Below are 18,418 nucleotides of genomic sequence, written 5' to 3'. Positions count from 1 at the left end.
TGTAGTGATGCGAGTGCAATGTTTGTTGTTAGATGAGGATCTTTTCATCTGAAGCCTGCAGAAAATAAAATCTTACTCTCAATGCGCCTCTTTGAAAGGGAATATAAAAACTGGAGAAAAGGCTTATTATAGTAAATATGTGTACGAGGTAATCATTCGCATCTTTCGTGTGTTTTTTTGTTTTTGTTTTTTGTTTTCTGGGACAGTAGTGTGCCTTCTGTAGCCTACTACAGGAACAACAAACTAATTCATCACACAAAAAGATTAAATTGGCAGGACTGTTTGTGGCTGATATGTAATTTCACAGGAGAACACAAAACCCATTCAAGTCAAGTTTATATGACTTCCTAAACCTAACCCCACCCACAGGATAGAACAAGCCAAGCTTACATTGTTTTACAATTTACTCATATTCTAGCAAACTAAAGTTTCAATATAAAATCCTGAATGTCAGAAATGACAGTGTTGTGTGATAGTACATGACAATTATATGTAATTTCCAGCACTTACACTATTAAAATGGAGACACACCCTGGCTTTTCCCAAACAAATTCCGCAATTGCGTATTTCCTCTGCCTCGTTTCCTCAACAGAAGAGGAGGGCTCAGCAGCAGTGTAGGTGGTCTCGAGGTTAATTCCCACCAGACATAATCCTACAAGGCTAAAATGCAGTCAGAAGTAGCAGACTTGTCCTCGGGGTTTGCAGGCGCGACCAAGTTAAAGGTTCACCGCAGATGAAGCACTCACAACGTGCTTCCACACTTATCCAAGCTTCCTTCCGACCAAAAAAAGCACTTGGTATAAAATAAATCACACTCTATTGTTAAACACAAACACGATACATACTAGTATTGATGCAAGTCGCTCGCTCCTTCTGAAGCTCCTTAAGTGCCGGTCAGGATCAAGCAGTGCGGAAAGCAGAATGTTTAACATGATTATCCAGGTATTATATAAAAAGATGAAGTATAGATCCTTTAAAATGACAACAAAACAGAAGCCTTCCTCCTCCTCTTACTCTAGTCCACACCTGTGATTGTGCCTCAGATGTTCTGATGTTCTGACAGAGAGGAAAGACATTAATGACACTCCACTGGCATCAAAGTTATCTTTGTCTCATATGCATGTATCCCTGCTATTATCTCTGCCCCTGTTTGTGTATGTGTCGTTGCATATCTCTCTCTCTCTCTCGTTCTCTGATACACACACATACAAAAGCATCACATAAAAAAAGTGACAACTCGGGTAGGCTCAAAGCTCAGGTGCGCTTCTGGAAGAGTAGACACATGCAAATCAGGCGACCATGTAGGCCTACATTCGGTTGGAACATATCACAGGGTTCACTCAACACAGCTACTTCAGCAGTGAAAAGGCTAATATAGACACTCTAACACTGTACAGCTGCCTGTTTACACACACAGAGGCTTCGGATGAAATGAAAAAGAAGCCTCAATGCAAACCAGTTGTTTTGAGTGAAAGTTCTGAGGTAGATGTTGTTTTATTATCTCCATCTGTCTTGAGTTTGGGGTCTGAGAGTGTGTGTGTGATCCCCCCATATGCCCTGTTGACTCAGGGCCGTTCTGCAGGTCCAGCAGAGGGTTTTGTTTCTTCACTCTAATTGAAACCTTCTGGAGACTGCAGGAGGTTTTGGTCAATCTTTCACAGTACTGGAGAATAGGTAAACTGTGGTTATACTCACAATGCATTCATATTACCTCCTGCGAAATATAAATCTGAGTACATATTGTGATTTTGGTGCATCTAAATGTTACAAATGGTTCGAACATGCTTTGTGAGGACTTGTACCCAAATTTCACCCCATTGCTAAGGTTTGTGACTGTAGATTAGTATCACATGACAGGATTAGTAGGCTCCTCTCAAATTTACCTCTCTCCTTCCAGGTCAATATTGTTAAGGCTTTTGTGGAAATCCAAACTGTGAAGACAAACCTGGTTTGGTCCCAGACAGGGACTATTTAACATTTTAAAGCCCCAGACATGGTCTCAGTCAAACCTGTACTAAACATGCCCATCTCCATGTAGCGTAAGGAAGTGTTCCTTCAGTTTTGCTAGACAACACGTTGTGCTGGAATAGAATTGCTCAACTTGGCATTGCAAATCACGCAGTTTGATCGTTGACTTCCATCACTCAAGTCCATATTTATAGAGGACTGTATTTTTAGGATGGAACACAGCGGCATCAGATACAATGAAAACAGCAGAGGCCCCAGTATTGAACCCTGTGTAACACCATTCATTCCATTGTACATGTGAATTCATATTACACATATTTGTCTACTTTATTTTTTGCTTGACATAGTTAGTATGAGAGGATTAAAGCTTTGTTATACAGTATAAGCGGCCAAAAAGGTTTGTGCATTAGGGTACAAGTTTACAAATGACAATGGCAAAGGTGAGAGAGGTATTACACCTCATATATCATTTAAAATTGCTATTTGTTTCCATCTGCTCAGGCAATGTCTTCCATATTCATATGCGCTTCATTCATCACAGCCTCACCCCATTATAAAAGTAGAGTTGTTTTTGCCAAAAGTCTGACTAAAACATGAGCTACAGACTGAAAAAATTTGGTGAAGTACTGTTTCAACAGTTACAAAGTTTTTATGTTTCCCCCTATCTCCACAGCTGAGCTATTATAGCCGCTGTTGCGAAACACTGCAATGAACCTGGATTCCGTCTTTCCACAGCACCTCCAAGCTGAACAGGTGCGTTTTTTTTGTTTTTGTTTTTTTAACCCCAACTCATTCATGCTATCAATTCAGTGTCAGTGCCAGTATAAATTATAATCTGAGCTCCTGTTTACACACATTGACTTTTATTATGGATTATTATTATTATTATTATTATTATTATTATTATTATTATTATTATTATTAAAACTGTAAATCAAAGCTCAAACAAAACAAAAATCAAACCCATATTGTCAGGGGATATGTTTGTGAGTTTACCAGCAAATGCCTAAAGGACAGTTCATCCTTTTCCTCTCATTGTTGACATACTTGCAAACAATGGTAACCCAACTGCAGATAAAAAAAAGTTACTGGCCCTTTTACAAATCATAGGGAGTGCAAGGACACTGGTGAGCCAGTGTGTCCGTCCAGCTTGTGGCGGAGAAATCATATCACATTTGATACACAATTACTCTAGTTTTTCCTTATATTCCCTTTCAATGAGTACTAGCAACATCTATGAATGAGCCTTGCATAAAAATAACCATCCTCTGAAAAATAAGCCAGAAAAATATTAACTTTTTTGTGCAGGAAAATATGACAGAAAGTTTGCTGCTGTAACAGGGATGTGTTAAATAACTCACACCAGACTGCACTTATCTGCGATTTATATCATCATATTACAACAAGGTGACCCAAGTAACAGGTGGGTGTCTGAGAATGTCCTGTTGGTAGTATAGTTTGTTTTTTCCCCTTAATATTCTGGGCTGCTTTAAGCATAAGAAACACGTTTTTATATTGTAAATTTTGAGATCTTTGCAAAAACGAATGCTTAAATGTTTCCAACGTACCTTTTTCAAACTTGCTTGTTTTGTTTTCACCATCAATACATGCATCTAACTAATAATAATAATAATAATAATAATAATAATAATAATAATAATAACAACAACAACAACAACAACAACAGCAACAACAACTATTATTATTATCATCATCATCATCATCATCATCATCATCATCATCATTATTATTATTATTATTGCTATTATTATAATAATAACAATAATGATAATAATAATAATAATAATAACAATAACAATAATAATAATAATAATAATAATAATAATAATAATAATAATAATAATAATAATAATAGTAATAATAATAATAATAATAATAATAATAATTATTATTATTATTATTATTATGGAGATGTGAGGAGGAGAATTTAACAACAGATTGAAGAAGAATCAGAAGAAGCTGGGGACAGCAATTAAGTGGCATGCATTTTACCTGTGAAAGAGAAGGCTAAAGGGAGTAACCTTCCACCCAAAAAACATTTTAATGCAAATACTGTAATTATTAAGATTAACTGCCAGATTTTCTATAAAGTCTTCACCATCTATTTTAAGCCTGTCTGTTCCAATACTTTTTTGCTCATCTAAATATGTAGTTACAAGCAGTGTGATCTTCTGTTGTGTATCAGATCGGGATGTAAGCTGAACTGTTGATTGATCTCATCTCATGTCATTAATTCGTTTGAATGCAAACCCAAAAGGGTTCAGACTACAGCAATAGGAAAGGAATTGGCCTGATTATGTCAATTCTTCAGAATCGGAGTGTAATTATGTGTCACCTCAGCAAACGTGCAATAAACACATGTATGAAGCACTTGTAGTAAAAGGACGTACATTCACTAATTTTTAGAACATCTATGATAATTGGACAGTAAAATAATCCACCTAAAACACACTGATTAATTCTTGAAGTTTATATATCATAGTGGAGTGCATAAAAAAAAAAAATAAATAAAATAAAATGATGAACACATTTAAAGTTAAATGCATCTGAAGGTATTCTTTGAGTAGATGAACTGAAAACGAGATTTGAAGTTAAATGTTGACTTTTATTCTCAGTCCAAGTCAAACAAGTTTAGACCAGGGAATTATACTTTTAAGAAATGTATCTGCTCGCTTTGCTGGACCGCGGTTGACGGCTTCTTTCTTTGGTGGCGGTCCTTATGCATGCCAGATCCGTCGCACCAGCATCTACTGAAATTCAAACAGAATTTGCCTCTCCCTCCCACAGCCCCTTGAATCAGTGGGTGCTGGTGTCTGTGGATCTCACTTTGCTTTATCTATCCTTCCCTCCTTCCTCGCTTTAGTTTTTCCTCTGGTCACTTGAGATCTCAATTTATTGGAAGTTTGAGGTTTCTGGGGTTGGCATAAGACTCTGGTTTTGTAACCATGCAGGAGGGGCTTGGTTGGTGCTGGATTTCACTTTGATGGATTGGATGTACTGGCTTCTATGGATCTCACTCTGCCTCATCGATCCTTCCCTCCTTCCTCTCTTTAGTTTTTCCTCTGGTCTCTTGAGATCTCGCTAATTTGTTGGAATTTAGAGGCTTCCGGGGTTGGCGTAAGACTTTGATTTTGTAACCATGGGGAAGGCAGGAAGTGTTTGGTCTGTGCTGGATTTCACTTTGATTTATCTTTCTTTTCTCTTTATTTTTTCTGACCTTTTCTCTGGTCTCCTGACCATTTGAACCTCACGACTCTGGCAAGATTCTGAAGTACCTGGTTAAGGCGAAGGGTAATGGGATATTTATAAGGCTTTAGGTGAATTCATGAGTATAAATTTATACGTATTTGCACGCACACGCACGCGCACGCACGCACGCAAACGCACGCACGCACGCGCACGCACGCACGCAAACGCACGCAAACGCACACACACACACACACACACACACACACACACACCCCACACACACAAAAAAAAAAAAGAGCAATGATGATAAGACGTTGAATCGGTAAGACTATCGAATGAACAATTCTGAGCTCTTTAAAAAAAAAAAAAAAAAAAAAAAGACTTGGAGTTTGTGGGTTCAATCCTGGCCTGTCATACCAAAGACAATTAAAAATGTGACCTGTTACTTCCCTGCTTGACACTTGGGCAAAGTTATCCAAGAGTTAAATATGTATGTATATTAAGAAAATATTTCCATTTATTACAGCTTGGAAAAAGTCAATATAACTTGTTTTTTTGTGTAAAAATACTATTTTCAAGACTGCTGTGGTTGATATGGAAATAGTATTATTTTCTTACTTTATAAATCTTACAATTTTTCTTGTTCTGTTGGCAGATAATTTTGCTTATATGAAGTAATAATTTTCTTATTTTACTATATTTTTTTCTTATATTTTCTACTGTTGTTTTTGCAGTGAGAGCACTGGTCAGAGAATCAGCCAAGAGGCTCATGATCACTCTGAAGGAACTTCAGAAATCCACAGCTCAGGTGACAGAAACTGTCATATCACAGGACACATCTCAGTTGCTCATGCCACAAATCTAGCCTTGATGGAAGAGAGGCAGGAAGAAAGGCATTGTTGAAATAAAAGCATTAGAACCTCCAACTGCAAAAAGTAAGGGACACCAAAAGCATGTTGAAAAAAAAATGCTTTGGTCAGATGAGGCCAAAGTGGATTGTAACTCGTCTAAAGTCATCAAGTTTGTGGGTGTCAAAATGTTAACACAGAGACTGTTAGTGTGATTAAAAGTCTGACGAAAAGGCAATAAATAAGAGTGCTACTAAGTCCTACATAAACCGAGAGGCTGTTTAACAGCTGCAGCTCACGTTACTCAGTTTCAACGGCAAATAGCAGCCACTGAGGTGCCATTTGACACAAACTATAAGTGGCATGTAATTGAATTTCATGGAAGAGCAAAGATTTAAAAGTCTAATGCAGGGAGCAACTGCAGATGTAGAGTTGCCACGCACAGGGAACATAAATCTATCAGAGTGCAGATTGAAACCTGAAAATCACTGTTACACCTCCATAATGAACTTAGAGGTTTTACCAAGGGAAATTTTCAACCGTGAGAAGAATCTGCAACAAGCACGAGTGCAAACAAACTGTATTTAGAAAGGTAAAGTTTTAAAGATATATCAACAATGGGGTATTAACAGCGGCATTTATAACGGAAATTAGTGGCCCGAGAAGCAAGTGTTTATTGTACTGTGTGGTCAGACGAGCCAGTGGCGACTCTTTGGAATCGACACAAACACTCATGATAAATACGTGTGTAATGTATATCGCTACATACTTTATTGATAACATTTATTGAAGAAATCCTTTAAAGTTGCACTATTAAAACCTGACTGTTGCTGTTGGCGTGATGCAAAATGACCTTGAGTATAGCAGATAGCCAACTTAATGTAACACTTTCTAACAACGGAATGTGGATACAAGTGCCAAATGACTAAGTGAAGCCAAATTCTGTTTTGAACAACTATGATTTGATACATTTTGTAAAGTTGTTTTTAAGCAACACCAAAAACAAGACATGTACTCATTAAATCGGAAACATGTTTAGAACAAAACAGTTATGTAAATACATCACGTTATGGTCAAGCACCATGAATCATGCTTAAAATGGACATCAAGCTTAAACATTTCTTGACAATAATGTGACCTCACTAGTCTAAACTAGTGCTGTCAAAGTTAAAGCATTAACTCATTGATTAATCACAAAAAATATTGCATTATTCATGTATTAATCACACTATTAATTTTGACCACATCAGATAATCCTTTAGCTAGGTTGTGTTGAGCAATAAACATAACTACATGCATTAAAATACAGCATTTCCTTGTTCATGTCAAAATATTGGAGACATTTTTTTGCATTTTGAATTATGCAAGCAATTAACTGATTAGAAAAAGAGGAGGATAAGAGTGTGCATTGGTCAGTGGATCAAAAAAAAAAACAAAAAACGTAATCCTTGTAACATTAAATGTAGAAATAATTAACACATAACAGGTACTCTTCAAATTTGGCGGGCAAAAATGTTGACTAAAAAAACTTTTTAATGAAGTATTAATCATGATTCATCGAAATTCCAAGGTGTTATTAATCTGATTAAAAACAATTAATCCTTTGACATCTGTAGTCTAAACATGACATTCTGATTAATATTACATTTGTGGAATATGAGTTATGAAACAACATCCAGCCATTTTTATCCATCTCAGGGGGCGGCCATTTTGCCATCAATGTCGCTTAGAGCTCAGGCAGCAACCAATCAGAGCTCACCTGTTTTCTGAATCTGTGCTGTGATCGGTTGTTACCTGAGCCCTGAGCAACATCGATATCATCTTCAGTCGACAGCAAGTGGCAAAATGGCCGCCCCTTGAGATACATAATAGCGGCTGCATTTTGCTGCTTAACTCATATTCCACTAACACATTATCAACCAGAATATCATATTTAGACTAGTGGGGCTGCATAGAACATAATATTATTGTAAAAAAAAAATGTTTGGTTGACTTCCACTTTAACTGTATTTCATCTCTGATGACAACAGCACAAAACAACATACTTCATGTATTCACTCGTTTTCCTCGTGTCATTGCTTAAATCTGAACATCGCCATCATTCATTACTAAAAATAAACATGTTGGTGAAGAAGCTAGAGAAAAATCAAGAAAGGTGTTTAGATGTAGGCTGAGGACCTGGTTTTGAAGGAAAGTCAAATACAAAAATGGGCTGAAAACAGAATAAGCATGTAGAGAGTAAAGCAGGAGACAAAAAGGAGAAAGGAGGCCTATTACTAATTTAAGAAGAAGCAAGCGCTAGGCAGAAGAGCAAAATAGCCTCAGTCAAGGCGAGCAATGAAAAGTTCACTGAACTAAAGGTTGAAAAGTTGACTGAGTGGGAAAAGTGCTGCAGAAAAAGACAAAGAGAAGCGATGTGGGCAGACTGACTATTGCTGAACGACACTATAAGGCACCACAGAGTCTCAATGAATGAAGGAATGTTTCAAGTCCAGTGAGGTCAGCGTTGGCCTGAATAAAGGACCTCCCATCAGAGAGTGACTCTCGCCTTGGTACTGCCTGTTACTGCTGCATTCCAACACCATGAAGCACACCAGGCAAACGAGTGAAAACAGTGGGAGCTTCTTTCCGAGTGAAGCGGGTTGTACACGCTTCATGCCCAAAGTGAGGTTGAATATTTCACAATGCAATAATTCTGTCCAATCAATGGACTGAGTACCGAAAGCAAAGCAGTGGTTAACTGCACAATAGGTTATGTGATTTCTCAAGTGATATATATATGTATATATATGTATATATTTTTATAACAGCAACATGTTTATTTACAAAGGGCTTTAATTAAGTATGCACATGTCACAAATCTCTATCTATCTCTGACTATTAAAATCTTATTTGAAATTTTTACATTTGTTTTTGCAGACTGTGTGACCGCCACCAAATCAGCGCCCTCAACAGCCACTTTACCGACTCAGGGTATGACATCATATGCTGCACTGATGAGAGCACGGCGTGTTTTTGGTAACGCAAGGAGAAGCGTTGGAGGATGGTAATGGGAGCTAGCGAGTTAGGGAAGCGTACGGGGACACGGCAGCCACGGGCCCCGCTTCAAGCCTGGTGGTGATGAGATGCGATGGGACCCGACCGTGCAGAAGCTCCGGCCTGTGTTAGCTGACTAATCCTCTAGCCGTCCAGTGCCAGGATCTAGACTCATCAGCTTTGGTGTTCTCTTGTCAAGACACATTTTTATAACGTCCCACTGGTCATTTCTAGCCGCTAATGCCCAACACAACAGCCCCTAATGCCAAATGATTACGCAGTGCTGTTTTAGCACATTTGTCGCCTGAAAAGAAAGAACGAGCCACAAGGCAGTGATGGGCTGACTCCCTGCTCAAAGGACTAGCTTGATGAACTCAGCAGAAAGGGAGTGGAGCTAAAAGCCACTCTAAGCCACCTCTCTTGGGGTGGGCACTGTGGGGGCCTGAGCTGGGTCGTGGCTGAACTGGGCGCTGGGCAGGGATTTGCATTGCCCTCTTGTACAGTCTATAGGCAGATCCTGTGCACTCATACGTGAGGAGAGACACAATGTGCACATCCGGATCGATCTGGCATACCAAGTGGCGAGATGGAAAGGTTAGGTGTGAAGCAGCAGTGTCATGCAGGGAGGTCGTTTTGAGCTAATAACACAATTAGAATGTAATATATTGAGCTTAAAATAATATCACCACATTCAATTGTGTCAATATAAGAATAATAAAGGGGAAGACAACCCGCAAATTTTCTTGAGGATAATTCTCTGCAGCCCAACTAGTCTCAATATGGTAATCTGGTTAATATTGCACTAGTGGAATATGAGTTAAGCAGCAAAATCCAGCAGTTTTTATGAATATCAGAAGACGGACATTTTGCCACTCGCTGTCGAGTTAAAATGACATCACAGTTGCTCAGGTAACAACCAATCACAGCTCAGCTTCAGAAACAGGTGAACTGTGATTGGTCGTTGCCTGAGTCCTGAGCAACTGTGATGTCATCTTCAGTCGACAGCACGTGGCAAAGTGAGATGGATCAAAACGGCTGGATTTCGCTTCATAACTCATAATCAGAATGTCATGTTTAGACAAGTGAGGTCACATATAACATATTGTCAAAAAATGTTTAATGTTGAGTTCTCCTTTAAGGGTTTATAGTCCTTCGGCAAGGAATCATATTTAAGATCAGACGAGATCGGGCATTCTCAGGATAGAATGGCCGTAAGCATAAGAAATAAAACTAGGCTGGTTTCAAACCAGTGACTTGCTGCTTACAGAGCAAGCATACTAACCACTATACTATTCGTTCAAAAAAAAAAAAAAAAAAGGAATCATATATAAGGAGCCATTTGTAACATTCATAGAACTGATATCCTTCCATAACCATTGCTCGTTAGTTTTTTTCTACATTTGTTTCTGGCCATTTTCCCCCATCTGTCTTATAGTGTGTCAATAATCCCGCAGATCCTGAAGAAAAGTCAACATTCTATGACTATATAAAACCTTGAACATTGATACTTGGTTACTTCAGTGAGTATTCAAATATCAATAATGACATTACAGTACTGAAAATTTATGAACTATATACATTTTGTCCCCCACTAAAATTTCATGTTTACATTTTATGATATGACTATACAACAAACTGTTTCACTTGGCATCAGTAGCTATTGACGATATATTTGCTACTGTAGGAACATGCTAATAAATTAATTAAATAACATTTTGAGAAAACACCCACAATAATATATCAACCAATAGCTCTGTAATATATAAACTAGATAAAACTTCCAAATTCAAAGGCTTTATTTGCCCTCGCCAAACTACAAACAGGGAACAGATGTTATCTACTGTTTGCCTACAGCTCTCATCTGAGCTCCCTACAGTGAACGACCATGTGACTTGTACAGTAAACAGCATATGGAAACACTCCTACTGGGACAAGAGCACCAGAGAACAAATAGTGAACAACTAGTCATCATGGCTGAGAAGCTAAGTAAGATATGACTGTATCAACCAATTGGAGAAAAAAAGCTGAAGACTTACTGTAATCAAAAGTTACAGGTATGTGTCCACATAGTTAAGCAGAGAGAAGCAACCAATTGAATGAAAGGCAAACACTGACTGGGAAAATATGTTCTAACTTCTGACACTCACACAACAGACACAATGTTCCCAGGGTGGGATTGTGGCCTTTCCCTAGTCAAGGGTTGCTAAGTTTTCTCATGGTCTAACATGGTATCCGTGATAGACCATAGTGGGCCAGTGGCTGCTGAGTCCTGGAGGCTCAAAGGCGCATTACATGTCAGCCCTCAGTTTACCATGGATGCCAGTACATTTGCTCCTGACCCCTCATTCTCTGATGGGGTCCCTCATGTTTCTTCCCTTCTGTCAAGGCTTTCTACAGATACAATGTGGATGCCTATAGCAGCTCTGGAGCATGTTTGTGGGCTGGCAGAGTCAAATGAAGCCCGCTGCCTGGCCCCGCTCCAGAGTGACGGAGGAGTGGAATGGGGGACGCAGGTACAATCGACTGCCACTCAATAAATGTTTGAGAATACCAGTTTTAGTTGTGTTCACCCAAATTTACCTTGTCCTGCTACGTTTCTCATCTTCATCCTGGGAAAGGTTTTGACAATTTCAACAACTTGTCAAGCATCCACAGCAATCACAGACTGTGACTTTTGCCCATATTGTAGCCCCACACTGTCTCAAGATCATCCCGTTTTCTCCAATTTGGCCTGAACTGGCCATGCTAGGAACAAAGTGTAAACACTGAATTTGACATAGGCTATTATTATTATTAACACTAGTAGCATCACATCCCTGACATACCTTTATTTATTTAATCATATAAGCAAAATACTGTCGTTGTAAAATATTTTCTCAAGACAAATTAGCAAAAATATTAGTGATAGACCGATGTTTTTTTCAAGGCTGATAGAGATACTGATTATTAGTAGTCAATGAGAACGCTAACCAATATTTTGAGTCATGTTTTCTTTTTCAGTAAAAGAGATAATATTTTCGCAAAATTTTAAAAAGAATTGACAGCTTTATTTCAAAATTCAGACAAAAATTGCAGGAAGCTTCCAGAGTCATCAGCACGTGTTACGTTAGATTAAAAACTAAGGAAGTAAATTTCTACTGGAGATAAAGTTTAGCAAAATTTCAACATAATTTCTTAATTTTATTTATTTATTTTTAGAAAATAAAAGTGTAGGGAGTTCCCAGTGTCAGCATCATATATTTTTTTATTTTTTTATTTTATTATTATTTTTTTTAAATAAAGTAAAAATGTAATTACTGCTATTGGCTGCCAACCAGTCCAGGGTGTACCCCGCCTACTGCCCAAAGCCAGCTGAGATAGGCTCCAGCAACCCCCACGACCCTTGTGAGGAATAAACGGTCAAGAAGATGGATGGATGGCTGGATGGAAATTTAAATAAATCCATAAATGAAAAGTTTCATCAGGGTTCATAAAATGTTTCAAAAGATGTTCACAGACAGTAAAAATTGTCTGAATATGTTCGAAATGGTTTTGTGAAAAGTAAAAACTGTCTGTCAACATCTTTTTTTCACGATTTTCACATTCACCACTCAGTGAGATGGCAGTTTTATCGCCCTTCAGATTAGACCAATGCCTATATTTGTTAAAATGCCAAATATCGGCACCGATAATTAGCCCGGCCGATAATTGGTCGTTCCCTAAAGAATATTGAAGTGCATTTAAGTAAATTTAACACAATACAGTATTTCCTATTCATCACTGTCCATCTTGTGTCTTTCACTGATTAAAAAAATAAATAAAAACTTATCTCATTGTGTATTGGGGGGCATTATGCAGACCACAGCCACAAGGCCGTGAGTCATTGCGTTGTCATGCTGTTAGTCAGTATGTACTGTGCAAGAACAGCAGTCACATGGGAAGGTCAGAATGTATGACACACAAGGGTTCTGCAAAATAACACAATTTTTTTGACCAGATTGTATCTGAATCAGAGCCATTAACCCTGAGGTACAGGGTGACATAGTATTTAATTTAATGCTATGTCCGTGATTCATTTTCTTCTAATTAATTAACTAAGAAATTGCTTTTTAAATGTAAATATACCTCATTTAATTTTTAAAAAAGCCTATTAAGCTACATGTTATGTTTTCAATAAAGAGAGGTGTGCTCTGCCTTCAGCTGATTCTATTTTTGGATGCATCTGCAGTCACAGTGAAGAGGCACTTTACAAACCTCACAAGCATTTTAAGACAAGCAGCCCAGGACATCATTCTGTCTCTGACATTTGTTCAAGAAAAAACAACCTGCATTTTTTAGTATCCTGAGAGAGATCTCAGTTGATTTTAGCATATGTTACATACTGCACTGTACTACACACAATGATTTAAAACAGTTTGCACCAAAACAACATTCTGTATCATCTGCTTGTTTGGTTGATTGATTAAAATTAGCATAGGTAGATGTTTTAGTGTGAACATCTAGCGTCAGAATTACAAAACATTTAGACACGAGCACCATGAATAAAAGATCTTCGCATGGGCACTAACATCTGAGAAAATAAAAATAGGCCAGCATTCATTTAACTTTCAAAAATATTGGCACTGCATCTCGTCACACATCATAAGCACATCTCAGGTGTACATTCACCACACGTGTGCATATGGCTGAAAGGAATGTACCCACGGGGACGCTTCTACCTGTGTGTGAATCCCTCTGCATGCACGAGAAGCCTGCAACCCGTGTGACTGAATGTGGCTTGATCGTCAGTGTGCACTGAGAGCAGAACCAAACTGGTGTGACATCTCTGAAGGCCGTGAGATCATCTACATGACACCGCCACTGATAGGACAGAAGATATTGATTTAAAAAGCAGCAGCGCCGAAATTAGATTCCTCTGCGTCGAGATTGGGTCACAGGCGTGCACCTTGGCGGTGTTTTGAGGACGAGGCACCGCAGAACGACATCTACATTTCAAACGGTGGAGACTGAAGTCATCTTAACAGCAGCTGACCTTGTGCCCCCTTCCTCCCTTCATCCTCTCTTGCTGTGATAACAGAGACATTCCTGAGCTCGTTCCCTGCCTCGCCATAGGCCTCTCCCTTAATTCCGCTGGAGTGTGTGGAATGTTGGACAGACGAGTGGAGCGGTCAGGGGGATGAAGAGGAAATGAACAACATGAAAAACTGAGCTCTGAAACTGTTCTTGAGGCGTGGAACACGAGAATGCCCACAGCAGGGTAAATTAATGCAATGGCATGCACAGCATCAGACAACACAGACATAAACTGTGTTAACTGATCAAGATGTAGCTCTGTAGTTGGGCTATGTTTGTAAAACAAAACAATTAAGACAATTTAGCAGGGAAGCACTCCATTACAGTAAAAGCCTTAATGTTGAATTCCCTTGATAGTTCGGAATGGAATCCAAACAAAATGTTTGGGAAAATGATGCCTCTGAAGTTGAATACAAAACACGTCTTTACAGATCCTTCAGTGAGAACGTGAACGTTACATACAAAGTACGCGATATAAATGTTTTATAGTGGTTGACTTCTTTTTACACTTTAGTGACAATTAAGAACATTGATATGTGAAAGGTGCAAGGTGTGTCTATAAACTGTTTTATTTATTTATTTATTTTTTGTAAATTCCATGTGTTATTTTGAACAGTGGTTGTTGACACTTTGTATGGAGATATGAGGGGCTAACAACTTTTTGGATTATTTATTTAACTCCAAAGTTTGATCAAATGAATAAACCAAAAAAGCAGCAATTTTTTTAAATTATTTTTTTATTGATTTTTTTTTTCAGGGGTTATTTTATAGTATACAAAAAAATAATAAGAATTTGGGGGTTGGGTTGTACAAAAGAATCCAATTTGGGTCAAATGAATAACTTACAAAACAGCCCAATGTTTGGGTTGTTTCATATAAAACAATTCAACTTTTCATTTCATCCAAAAAGTTGGGTCAAAGGAAAAATTCACAAAACAACTCCCCTTTTTTGGTTGTTTCGTACAAAACAACCCAATTTGGGGTACAACCCATTTTTTGTGAGTTATTCATTCACCCATCTTTTTTGATTAAATTAATAACCCAAAAAGTTGGGTCAGTCCCAAAACGTTGGGTCAGCTACTTTTTGACCCAATTGGGGTTATTTTTGACACTATTAGACTATAGAATGAACTATATATGATGGCAACAATTTGACCATAAAACAGGATATCCCTGGCACTGGGCCGAAAGCTCGTAAGGCACAATTTGGTAATTACATATAAAAAAATAAATAAAAAAAATCTATATTTTTGTTTTTTGGGATCTCCTCGAAAGTGATTACTTTGGAGGAACAAGGTTTTGGCCCAACTCCAGCAATATGTGTATTTTGATTGACTAATTTCATGTGGTTTAAGTATTGGGACTGGGCTCCGAATTTCCATTGTGGGTAAGGTTGTGACTAAGAAACAATTACAAAAACATATTAATTGTGTGGAAATGACTGGTGAGTGTAGAGACTAATGAAAAGTCTTATTCGCAGAATCCCATCTGTTTTCTACACGTGCATTTTTTGTTGCTTAATTCTCAATGAAATGTGCTCAAAAGAGAAGTGGATTACAGGAAGAGGTGGGGTCAAGAGAATGACATCTTAAGACTTGATGTACATAAAATGGATTTAGAGAGGAGCCTATAGTACTTCCTCGAAAGTTTCTCGTAGGAAAGCAATTCTGATTTCACCCAAAAGGCCCGCTCTGTTATGACTGGGAAACTTCTCTCATCTACTGCCGAGAATCACTCAAACTGAAAATGAACAACACGAGAACATTCCAGAAAGTCAGACGCTGGCCTGTTAGAGCTCGGTCAATTTCCAACAAAAAGAGAGGCAAAGAACAAAGGGAAAAAAACAGAGCTGCTAAAGGCCAGGTGAGCAGAGCACCGGAGTGAATAAATGCGAAGATAAAAGAGAAATTCAATCTTTACAAAAAAATATTCTCATCTGTGTGTGAGAGCCTGTTCAGCTGTAAAAGATGAAGGGCAGAATATACGAGAAAGACGGATAAATCGCACTGCAAGATCATAAATCTCCAACATGCCGCCATATTTGTGGAAATAAATTCCCTCCACTGGTTGCCGTTTTATTTATGAGCCACCATTAGGGATAAACCAACAGCAGTGATGATGAATGATTTTCTGAAAGGAGAGGTGGAACCTGCAGTCAAATCTTCAGCAGCTTGGTCCAGTTTGTCTCATAAAAACAAATTCCTGTCTAGTATCACTGCCCACCTGCCGTCCGTTTGCCAGAACATTTTATTAAAAGAAAACAAACAGAAGTGTGGGAAAAATGAAGACAGGTAATCTGCTTGAAATGTCACAGAGAGTCTGCATGAAACTTCTACTAAAACCAAATCAGATGCACAACACCAGCTACAATAATGACCTCCGCAGTTTTAAAAACATCAGAAGTTGTTTCTATACAAAGACATTATATATGATAGTCAAGGATGTATATGTTGAACAAACAAAGTAAAAGAGTCTAAGGTACAAAACAATATTTGAGTATCCAGGAAGCTAAAAAGAGGAGGCACCGAGCCATGGATGATAAAATCCCCATCACCTGACTGGTCAGTCATTCCACTCCACCTCAACTCTCACTCCCAATAAAATAGTTCAAACTTGACACCATTCTATAAATATAAGCAAGCATGCTGGGGAGTTACTTTAACAGCGCAAAAACAGAACATTACAGAATGTTGCTCTTGCTGTTAACATTTCTTCTTCTTTCTTCTTGCTGTGTTTTTGCACACCCCTTTGTATATTCATTGTTATGAACAATATATGGATAACATAAGAAATATGCTGATACTCATTACTCACTCATCACTCAATTAGCTTAAAGGTAAAATGTGTAGAATTGAGGGCCACCTCGTGATGAACTAATAGAATGCAATGATTTTGAAACGACACACAAACCACAATTATTATTTGGCGTGAGAGAGCAACGGAGTAACCCAGTGGGAAGAAGCTAGCATGAGCGGCTAACAAGAACGGCTAGCAAGAACCAACTGGAGCGGCTAACGAGCAGTTATGGAGTAAAACAGAGGAGACAATCAGCGGGAGCTCGAATCACGGTAAATCGTAAATGGAGTACACTTATATAGGGACCCATTGACGACCATGTGGTATACTGTCTTTCCAATTTTGTGGGAACATTGTGAATAACTCTTTGACCGTATAGCAAGTGAGCAAAGCAAAGCCATATATCAATCGAAAGGAACAACTTGAGGTAACTGGCCTCATCTCCATCAAATAGGTACAATGAAGAGGGATTGTGCATGGGCCAAGCTTTATAGTTCATTTAATTTTCATCTCCCATTTTATGACTTCATCGCTATTGTGTTGTGTCGTGTAATCGTGTGTTAGCCAGTAACACCAAAGTCCAGACGAATCAGTATCCATCTCTCTCTTCTTCCCTGTCCGTCCCTTTGATGATACACATATCTGCCACTCTGCTTGATAGCGAGATCCCCAGCGGGCCGTTCTGGAACGTCAATTTCGGTTAATTAAATTTTCCTGACTCCGCTCTGCTCATGAAGTCCCTGAGGGAGACGCAATTGTACAGGCGTCTGCAGACGATCTGTCACAGGTTTATGCCTGAAGTGAAACGTCTATATGTATCTTCAATGAGCACAAATTCAATTATTGTGTTTGCACGTTGAGAATATTACTACAACATGTTTAGCTTACACGAATAATGAACGTAAAGCAGAAATTGCTCTTTTTTGTCTAAACTGAGATTCTGGCTTTCAATTGATTCTTAATCACTTAATCACGCTGTTACTTAAAATACGAGAATTTCAATGTTAGATTATCTGGAAAGGATCACGGAAATTAAAATATAAAACTATAAAGACAAACGTGTGCCACCTGCTAGCTAGGTTTCCTCCTGTTGTGTATGAGAAACAGCATCTTCCTTTCTCTGGGGTGATGAACATGGAGCTGATGGGCGCTCTCCTCCCTGACACTGTGTCGAGATGGTTAGTGGGGAAACTGTGCCCTCTGCAGGACAACATCTGTCATTGTTTCTTTTTGCACAAGCATCACTGCCTTCATTGGACTCTCACAACAACACCACTCATAACGGCGGCCGTCTAAGTGTACTGAGTGTCTTGATTTATATTTTATTTGATAAATGCTTGCCTCTTCCCACTTTCCAAAAACATGCATGTTCGGTGAACTAAAAACTTGCCTACAGTAAATCCTCCATTAAGTGTGAACCGTGTGAATGGTTGCTTGTCTATATTTGTCCTGCAATTGGCTGCCGATCAGTCTCGGGTGTACCGCTCCTCTCGCCCAAAGTCAGATGG

General features: G+C 38.5%; 1 protein-coding gene across 10 annotated transcripts in view; it reads right to left on the bottom strand.

Annotated features, from left to right (window-relative positions):
* Nucleotides 1-18,418, bottom strand: part of tjp1a (tight junction protein 1a) — a 126,949-nt gene that overhangs the window by 70,450 nt on the left and 38,081 nt on the right. The gene's annotated exons all lie outside the window — the stretch shown is intronic.

The sequence above is a fragment of the Festucalex cinctus genome, chromosome 4 (genome assembly GCF_051991245.1).
Source record: "Festucalex cinctus isolate MCC-2025b chromosome 4, RoL_Fcin_1.0, whole genome shotgun sequence".
In the NCBI taxonomy this organism is placed as follows: Eukaryota; Metazoa; Chordata; class Actinopteri; order Syngnathiformes; family Syngnathidae; genus Festucalex; species Festucalex cinctus.
The sequence above is the reverse complement of the archived record's forward strand: the minus strand, read 5'-3'. Positions and strand labels throughout refer to the sequence as shown.